At 49.9% G+C, this 9,161-nt stretch overlaps 1 long non-coding RNA gene across 1 annotated transcript in view; it reads left to right on the top strand.

The window, feature by feature from the left end:
- The window catches only part of LOC109290426, a 28,886-nt gene extending 20,581 nt beyond the window's left edge, over nucleotides 1–8,305 (top strand). The window contains exons 3-4 of the long non-coding RNA XR_002095594.1: nucleotides 6,487–6,611; nucleotides 6,907–8,305. This is a non-coding gene — a long non-coding RNA (uncharacterized LOC109290426). The remainder of the gene's footprint in view (nucleotides 1–6,486; nucleotides 6,612–6,906) is intronic.
- Nucleotides 8,306–9,161: the final 856 nt, after the last annotated feature.

Genomic DNA, 9,161 nt, shown 5'->3' with positions numbered 1-9,161 from the left:
ACTGCATCCTCTTCAAAGTTGGGATCCTATGATGGACACAATATTCGGGAATGGGCTGGCTAATCAGAGGAGTGCATCAGGAACAACTTCACTAGGGCACCCCTGAGGAAGACCAGGACCAATGGATACAAACTCCTGGAAGGCTTCTTCAGGCTTAACACCAGGAAAAACTCCTTTGCAGTCAGGGTATCCAGACTGTGGAATAAATTCCCTCCAGAGATGGTGCAATCACCTACCCTGGAGGTTTTCAAGAGGAGACTAGACAGTCACGTTGCTGGGGTCACCTGACCCCCAGTTGTCTTCCTGCCTAGAGCAGGGGGGCTGGACCCGATTATCTGCGAGGTCCTTTCCAGCCCCTAACAATTTATGAATCTATGAATCCCTGGAGGTTGAATTGTTTTCTAAGCCCTGGAAGGGAAGGAGGGGGGTTCTCTTTAGGCCAGAGTTGAAGCCTGTTGTCAAGGAAGGGAGGGAATAGAGCCTGCGTTTTTCCTGTCCAGGAGTTAAACAGTCCCTGTGAGTGTACAGGATTTCCCAGCAGCAGGGTGACGGAAGATGTCATACCATGGCCATGCAACTTGTATACCCCATCTAGTGGGGCTGTGTACTTCTGCAAAGGGGCTGTTTCCCTTCATGTTGAAGAATAACAGTGACTGCTGTCAGACCAGCCCTCCATCACTCTCCCCCAAACCTACAGTCAGCAGGGAAGAGGGGGGCAATTCTGGATTCACCCAGGAGCTGAATGCAACCTACTTTTGCACAGATACCCCCCTGCCTCTCCAGCAAGTTGATGCAAAGGCTGGTAGGTGCAGGCTGGTGCGGAGCCACAGCTAGGGACCGAGCAGAGAGGGAGCAAATGGCCTCAGCAGTGCTCTCTCTCTCCTGGGACTGGCCTTGACTTTGCTTGTTATATAATCTGTCCCCAGCCAATTAGGGAGCCTTGTTTGTCTGAGAACCTTGGACCCCCACCCCCTCCCTCCCCCATCTCTTCTGATGCCTGATGGGTTTGGGATTTTTATTTTCCTCCCTGTGTTTCCTGCGTCATCCCGGAGTGGGGGGAGTGAAGGCAGGAAGACATCCATGGCCCTGCAGAGCGTCCGCCAGGGGAGGCTCAGAAGACGAAACAAAACAAAGTCACGCGGTGCAGCAAGAGCTGCTGGGAGCCGCAGGAAGGAGGGGTCAGGGAGATGTGGGGGCACGGGAGGCGCGCAGAGCTTGTTGCTGATCTCAGAGGAGCTCTGTTCTTCCTCTGTGCAGCGCCGCAGGGCTGGGGCCTGTGGCAGAGACCCTGAGGCACTGTCACAATATGTATTAGATGACTGTTGTAAAGCAGGAGCTCGTCTTTCCTGGCAAAGGAGAGCGGGGCTGACTGCTGCTTTGTAACAGGGCAGGAAGTTCATGTTGCTGAAAGGTGTTGCATTGATGGTCCTGAGGGCTGAGGTGACCTTGTGTCCCCAGGGTAGGAACAGTGCAGACTATGGCAAGGTAAACTCCCCCCTCCACATATAAAGGCCTAGGACAGATCCTCTGTTTAGGGCCCTGGTTCTCAAAGTTTTTAGACTCAAGGCCTCCTTCAGAAGGGGCCAGCTGTTAGCTTTTGTGCTCTTTTTGTGATCTTTCAGTCACTGTTTTTTTTTCACTAGAGAAAAAATAATAGAGCAATTCTTTTGTGGCAGAGAACCCAGAAACACTCTGACCTCCTGTGGGCTATTTGGAATCCTATTTGAAATCTCTGGGTTTATTGTGAATCCTGTGTAGGCAGGCATTTGCACACCTGACAGTGCTAATTTTGTATGGCACCCTGCAGTGTCCTTAAAAGCATCTCAAGGCACCCCAGTGTGCTGTAGCACCCTTGTTGCGAATCACTGGTCTAGGGACATTATCCTGTCTCTGTGGCTCATGATAGCCTCTCTGCTCTGAGTAGCAAGCAAGAGGGGTGACCATGTGCAGTGATACAGACCCTTTGGCATGGGACTGGGATTCACCAAACTCATTTTACATGGGCTCCCACGCAGCAACGGCTTCATAGCTCCTGGAAGTCAAAGATCTCATATCCTCCTAGAACCATGTTGCCGTCCATTTACCACCAGCTGCTTTTATTTACCTACCCCTTATGCTTAGACCAAGGATACAATCATATTCTAGAGAAGGTGAAATGAAACAGTCAAGTGACTGCTTGCTTGCTTGATTTTAAAGGAATCAGTGGAGCTGATGTCCTGAGATGCAAAGAATGAATATTGATGCTTGGATGGTGCTGTTAGTTGCAAGACTGCTGGGTGCTCCTGTGACACAGGTGAATATTCATTTCATTTTTTACAGATGCAGAAAATGAGGCACACCGAGGGGAAGTGACTCGTCCAACTACTCACAAGCAAATCAGTGACTGAGCTCAGGAGGGAACCCCAGAGTTCTGGCTCCCAGCCCTGCACTCAGACTCAGTCTCTTCATTACAAAAACACCTGATCTTGGAAGTCTGTCAGGGTCGTTTCCCCCCCACACCTATTTTTTAATGTAAATCTTTCGTTCTGTGTGCCTGAATCACTGTTGTTTGGTGAATTAGACCTCTTCCACTCCTGCTCTGCATCCAACAGCATACAGTTCTATCCATGATGATCTGTCCTCATCAGAGCTGAGGGTCCTGATGACCGTAGATTTGTTTCAGATCAGGATTGTGGTCCAGAGCCTTTCAGGGCTAAGTATTCTCAATTCCCATTAGCTTCGATTGCTACAGGGCTGCTCAGTCTCCTCCTCAATTCTGTTGCTGCTGTTGTGATTTTTTTATTTGTATTTATTGTGTTTGGTGGATTTTCTTTCCTTTCAAAAAGAGAGAAACCACTGCTAGAAATGAAGCAAAAAGCCTACACTTACATACATCCCATCCCCCACAGCTAAGAGGCTGGAGCAATTGTCTAGGCTCCCCCTGTAGCCTGTTGCCCTCTTTATGCGTGTACCATCTTGTGGGATTAGAATGGCTAGGGAAGCAGCAGATGTGTATTAATGAGCAAGCTCTTGATCAGGAGCACACAATCCAGTGCTTGCCAGTTTGGTGCAGGGGCTTGTCAGAAAGCCTTGATTCATCTAGGTGGTGATCCTGTTGGGTAGGATCAGGCCCTCCTCCAGAGTGTGCCTGTGGCTAAAACCCCTATCTGATGATTCAGAGTAAGGTGACTGCTTCATAGCATGGCTTATTGATATCATGGCCAAGCCTTGAGACCCTGCTGAGATCTAGCCTTCATTGCACATGTTGACATCATGAGGGACAGTCCTTTCCTCAGCTGTCTCGTAAACAAAGGAAATTAATATTCCCATTTTGCAGACTGAAAACTGAGGTGTGGAGATTTTCCAGCAAAGGGAGGCAGGACTCCATATCCCCCAACTGCAGGTGCCATGCCCTAATTGTAAAGCCACCTCTCTCCATTCCTTCCTGACCTTTAAAGTCATCAGCTTTAGTCTTTGAAGCCTGAGAGTTGCTTACCTGAATAGGCAGCTATGTATCTCAGTTCAGGGATGTGATCATGGTATCCAAAGAGCATCCAGCTTCCTTGTTGTCAGTCAAAGAAGTATAGGCCTCTGAATCATGCTGGCATTTATTCACAGTTATTAATGCAGTATTTATAGTGGGGTATAGCTTGCACTTCAAACATACCTAGCAATGTATGGTCCCAGACCTGAAGAGATCCCAGTATAACTGAGAGGAACCCAGAAGAGACTGAAGTCTGAGGGCTGCCACAGCTGACAGCACAGAGATATGGGAGCAGGGTAGTGTTTGCTTAGTCTTAGTGTCTGAGTAACATGGGATAGGCTTATCAAACTACATGGCTTTTTGCTTCCTGTAGTCTTGGAGGAAGCTCTGGACGTAACTAGTTTGAGGATACATCAAGATTCAGTGGCAATGGCATGGAGCAAGCCAACCTTTCTCTAATGTATTTTAACAACCCTCACAGCAGCAGGACATTGGCTGCCATAGTCCCTTTGCTTTAACTGTAGCAGGTAACGGTGTTATGCTTTGTGGTTGTGTCAGGGTTGACCATATAGATTTACGAATAGGTTGGACAATATGTTTGGATAGGGATGATCCTGGCTCTGGCAGAAAAGTTGAACTAGATCACCTCTAGAGATCCCTTCCGGCCCTACTCCTCTATGATTCTGTGATCCTTCATTCCCCACTGTCCATAGGGCTGCTCTGAAGTGATTCAGTGTGCCCAAACTTGACATGAACATGCATTAAGGCATTCATCACTTTGCAGGATGTGACCCTGAAGCCCTGATTCTGAGCTGTGCTTTTCATGAAGCATAGTCCAGTGGTGGAGAAAGGTAATTCTGAATTACCTTTGTACTGCACAAAATCTGAGCTGGGCCAGGGGCTGCTCTAATACAGCCCCATGTCGGCCATGTCACCAGGCAAGAATAGCTGGAGCACATGGCATTTGGGCAAACCTCCTCCTTTTCACACTGTGCCTTCTGACTGGTCCCAGCCATTTTCCTGACATGCCCCTCTACCAGTGCTGCAAAGCACTGTCCTGGAGCTCCAGGGCTACCCACACAACCTCGCTGCACAGCAGAGCTATTCCTTGGGGCCAGTTTAACTGGCTTTGCAACCCATGCATGCCCGCTGAGCTGGTGTGCAGGTGACACAGCAGGCTCCAGAATCAAAGTCAATTATTTTATTACCTGGACTTGCCCTGCTGGCTGCGAGATTGCCACCAGGAAATGGCTGCCTCCTTTTCTAATGTGGCAGCCAATACTTTCCAACACCAAGCTCCCGCTTCTTGAAGCAGAAGCTTGGTGTTGGAAGGTGGGGGAATAACAAAGCTGATTGATTTCAGAAACACATTATTCCTGATTTGCCTTGTCTCTGGCAACCTTCTCTACTCTAGGTCTGTAACCAAGGCTCCTACCACAAGCAGTGTAGATGCAGTGTCACTGCTTTTAGATCAGGGATGGCCAATGTGTGGCTTGAGTGCCATGAGGGGCATGGGCAGCCTCCGTGTGGCATGTAGTAGATGAGGGAGGGAGCATAGGGGTAGATAGGGCAAGGAGAAGAAAGCAAAGTACCAGATTGGGCAGGGAGCAGAAAGCAGAGCAGCAGATCAGGCAAGGGAAGGGGATTAGAATAGCCCTGCATGCTTCCCAAGTGCCAGTTTTGTGGCATGCCTGCCCAAAAGGTTGGCTCCCACTGTTCTGGATAAATACTTTGAGACCCAGATCCTCTTGGGTCCAAGACCTGGTGGGTGGCACCATTTGAAAGGAGAGCTGCAATAGGAAACCCTGCAGTCTGGGTGATGCAGTTCTCCCTAGCTCCTGGGCATTTTGTTTGGGCTCCAGATAAAATTTGCTAGAAGTGGTTCAAGTCAAGACACTCCTGTTTGGAGCTGGTAGCAGGTCTTGGTGCACTGGTCAATACAAGATAGGCCTGGTTCCCTGCATCTAAGGACTACATTTTGCTTGCATGACTCAGGTGGTAAAGCCAGCTACATTTATGGTGGGATCCCAACTGAAGACAGCGGGCAGACCTCATGGCCTGCATTAGGCTTAGGAGGTTCTGTGGCACTTGGGAGGTGGTGGTGGTTTGTACTGAGGGTTGATAGTTTGTACTGGTGGAGAGGGGAGTGAGGTTGCAGATTTAGTCTACAGTAGGGTGTCCACTAGGAGGTAGTAAACAGGACCTGGGAGAAGAGGTTGGGGGGCGGGGACTGAGGAAAATGTAGTGAGTACCAAAACTTCCATTTAGAAAGGGGGAGGGGCAGGCCTGGCAGGGTGGGGATGCATGGGCACTCGGGTAACAGATAGGTTATGGGGAGCAGCGGTGGGGTAGGGAGAAGCACAGAGATTTAAAACATGCAGGAAAAGTCACGGGCAGGAAAGAAAAGCAGGAGAGAACCCTTACAGACACCCCCACAGCTCACTAGTGTTCTGCCACCCCAGCCTGGAGCATGGTGTTGAACTGTGGTTTGACCTACCTTGAACCACAGCATAAAAATCAAGACCATTAGCTGCTTGCCGCTAAGATCACCTCTGGCTTATTAGATTGGCAGACAGTGGTGCTGGAGTGAAGGGGACTGTCTGAGTGTGTGGTGGCTGCTCCCAGAAGGGTTGTGAGTTCTGACTCTTGGGCAGTCATTCTATCTGCCAAGGGGCTCGTAGGTTGGCACTTGTGTTAAGAGGATTGGTGATTTGGGGGCTCAGCAAACAGCTCCAGTTACAGAGACAATACATGCTGGCTCAGAGGGAGAAGAGGGTGTTTTGCACTGTCCCCTCCCTCCTTGGGCCAATTCAGGAGCAATGCTGCTAAGATCCTCATCTTTGACTTGAAGGATGGAGGTTCAGGGGAAGGAAGAAAGCAGTGTCTGGCTTCCGGGCTTGATGCTGCAAGATGCAGAGCAGTTCCTGAAAGAGGACTGAGCATCTGCAGCTCAGTTCAGCAGGATCAGGCCCTCATATAAGTGTTGTTAGTTGTTTAACACTTTCCATTTCTGTTCCTATCAGGAAGGCTGTCCAGCCCTGCTCAAGTCAGCTGGAAAACACCTGGCACAGAACCCATCTTCCAGGCTTGATCCTATACCTCAGTTGCATCCGATGCCCCCAGCCTGCATGGAGCCTCACCCACTTATGTAAGCATCACTGCAGGATTGAGCCTTAAAATCTCCCCGTCTTTAATCCTACCTATACAGGTTTGCTTTGTGTGAAATAATGGGTGGTTGAGCACCGCAGTCAGAGCATCTTGCAGTGGCACATACTGTACAAGGTGTGCAACAATTTTGCATAATACCACCCCCCCCGAATTGAGTCATTACAATGCACTTGGCAAATGCAGACTACTGAAATGGAACAATACCCAGGCGATGGAGGAAAAGAGCTCAACAGGAGATCTGTTTGTTATAACTGTGCATTCGATTTATTTTCTAGACTCTTCAGCCATGATGCCTGCTGACTGTTGTTCCACTAAACAGATTCCAGAGCCCATTTTCCTCAAGCTTTTGATCAATTCCTTTGGGTTTGGTTTTTATTTTGTTGTGATGGCAATTATTGTACCGTAAGGTTTTGGGGTGTTTTTGCAGTGGGAAAGCACTTTGCAAATAAGAGTCTGGTTCTCATGTACAAACCAAACCTTTTTTGGAGACTTCTGGAAGCTGAGACAAGCCACAGTTGCAGAACAGCATAATTGTTAATGAGCTAAGGGTAAACTACTAAAAGGGACAGATCCATAGAGGAGGAGCAAAATTTGCTGGAGTCACAAGCAGATTTTGTATGGCAGGGGCTGGCAACTTTTTACAAGCCCCAGGATGGAACAATTTGGTTCTGGTCAAATGCAGGCTGAGTGGCTTTGGCAATGTGTCAATAGCAGAGGGCTTCCCCAGCTCCCACTGGAGCCAGGCAGCTGGGAGCTTCTGCTTCTTCTCCCAGCCCCTCACTCCTTGGCCATGCGGCAGGCAGTTTCCAGCTGGTGGGGAGCTATGTCAGGGCCAGGCACCTGCAAACTGCATCCATGCTGCTGCCACTTCTTCCTGCTCCCCCTCCCTATTCCATCCCCTGGCTGCAGCATGGCCACAGCTGGAAGCTGTCCAGCCCCAATGCAACTCCCCACCTGTTGGAAACTGCACTTATGCCACAACTGGAGGAAGTAGAAGTGGCAGCAGTGCAGAGGCTGCCTGGCCCTGGCACAGTTCTCCATGGGTTGGAAGCTGTGCCTGGACCCTAACCAGGGCATTGTGGGGGGATGCTGAGAGAAGCAGTGGCAGTGTGGAAGCAGCTCCCAGCTTCTCGGCTCTGGAGCAAATGCAGGGGAAGCCCCTGCTGCTGGCACATTGCCGAAGCCACGCAGCCCATGTTGGACTGGAGCTGAGAGGTTAGGGAGAAGCGGCAGAGGTGCAGGCACAGCTAGAAGCTTTCCCAGTCTTGGAACAGCTCCTTGCTGCCTGGCCCCAGCATAGGTATATGGTCATGGACACAGGGCAAAGCTCTTCAACTCTGCGGGCCACATCCAGTGACTCCTTGGGCTGGATCAGGCCAGATGTTATTAACCCCTGTGCTATGGTGTATTTCAGGATCTACGGCAGCTAGGAGCACAAAGTGTTAATAAGATCAGGAAGTCTGTATTCCAGACCTGACGTAGTGGAGAGTTGGTTTACTGCGCATAGGCAGGTAACGTGCAAGCTTTCCCCCTGCCCAGCTCTTACATTGTACCTCCATCCGACCTGACAATTCCCTCTTGTGTTACAGGCCTGGGCCTCTCAGCAGCAGAGGATGCTAATCGGACCGAAATGTGGGGGATTTTTCTGGCACGTGGTATTCTAGGAATGAGGCAGCCTGAACGTGACCTCATGCCAGTACTGGATGCAAAACACACATCTGCAGAAGGGTCTGGCCAGTGCATTAGTCAGTGGCACGTTTTTGCCTCTCTCTTCTCCTGTATCATATAGGAGACCACCCATTTCTCTTCTCTAGTGATGTGTACTTTGAATGTGTGTGCAGGAGGGCGTACCTCACTCTCCTTCAAGTCCTAAATAAGACTTTTATCTGTTGCAACTTGCATAAATCTGGAAAGCCATAGTTCTTTGTGACACCTGACTGGCAAAAGCTCTGATCTTGGATATATGGGGTTCCTTGTCTAGCAGGGCAGTGTTTAAAGGCGAAAGTACTGCAAAATGGTAACACCTTATGCCCAGCTTATATGAGATGGACCTTAAACATGCCATGTGGAACAGGCTTTGCCTTGGGTGTCTGTGCCAAAGCACCCCTTCCTCTCCTGCTCTTGTCACGTGCCAGTTGGCTTCTGCTCAGAGGCAGCAGTGTTTTGCTGGCTCTGTGCATAGACAGGCTGCAAAGTGCTTTGGGAACCCTTTAGCATGAAAGTGACAAAAGGAATGTGAAGTACTGTTGTTAGTGATGAGGGGCCTGGTGCTCTGAGCGCTGTAGGCTGAGGGCAAGCTTACTTGGGCTCAACAGGGAACTTCTGTTAGAAGAAGGAGCCTTGGGCAAATAGCTCTTCAGCAAGGTGGCAGGGAGCTCCCTGTTTGGCTAGGCCGGGCCCAAAGCCAGAGAAAGGAAGAGTACAGGAAAGGGAGCCCTCCTTGCTCTAGCTAGGGGCTGCACTGTGGGGCCTCCCAGTGCCAGGGCCTCAGCTTCAACCAGAAGAGCGGATGCCCCCAAAAGACCCTGCT

Source organism: Gavialis gangeticus, unplaced genomic scaffold (genome assembly GCF_001723915.1).
Source record: "Gavialis gangeticus isolate Ggan-Ray unplaced genomic scaffold, GavGan_comp1, whole genome shotgun sequence".
Lineage (NCBI taxonomy): Eukaryota > Metazoa > Chordata > Crocodylia > Gavialidae > Gavialis > Gavialis gangeticus.
The sequence above is the reverse complement of the archived record's forward strand: the minus strand, read 5'-3'. Positions and strand labels throughout refer to the sequence as shown.